The following is a 501-nucleotide window of genomic DNA, read 5'->3' as shown; positions in this document are numbered from 1 at the left end:
TAAAAATATCTTAAAAAAAGAGGTGAGGGTGAGTATTGTAATAGGGGGGATATAAATATCACTCATCTTAAAATGGTATAATTTTCAGCAGTTTTGAACGGATGACAGCAAAGTTGGTCTTTTTGTCAAAGTTTGTCCTGAAATTGTCCAACAAGTCATGGGGAAAAATTATGTTAATTATAATTTCATATTAAATAAATAACACTATATGTAAATAAGCGTCTAACAATGAAGATAAATCTCTCTCATGCTATTTATATATTATTAAGAGTTTTTTTCCCCTTAATTTTTGCTATGTCACACCATAGGACAATTTTATGGTACAGTTCAGTAAAAATGTTTAAAAAAGCAGTGAAAGAATTTATGAAGTTAGTGATCCTTTATATTTTCTCAAAGATCAGACTTCACACTACATAAATATATGCATTTCTTTTACAAAATAAGGATTTTTACTGCCTATTTGTCAACTACCCATATATATATATATATATGTATATGTAT

At 27.1% G+C, this 501-nt stretch overlaps 1 pseudogene; it reads left to right on the top strand.

Annotated features, from left to right (window-relative positions):
• The window catches only part of LOC107687362 (porimin-like), a 7,728-nt pseudogene that overhangs the window by 6,431 nt on the left and 796 nt on the right, over positions 1-501 (top strand).

Source organism: Sinocyclocheilus anshuiensis, unplaced genomic scaffold (assembly GCF_001515605.1).
Source record: "Sinocyclocheilus anshuiensis isolate Anshui unplaced genomic scaffold, SAMN03320099.WGS_v1.1 scaffold3378, whole genome shotgun sequence".
NCBI lineage: Eukaryota > Metazoa > Chordata > Actinopteri > Cypriniformes > Cyprinidae > Sinocyclocheilus > Sinocyclocheilus anshuiensis.
Note: the sequence above shows the minus strand (reverse complement) of the source record. Positions and strands in the feature narration are given on the sequence as shown.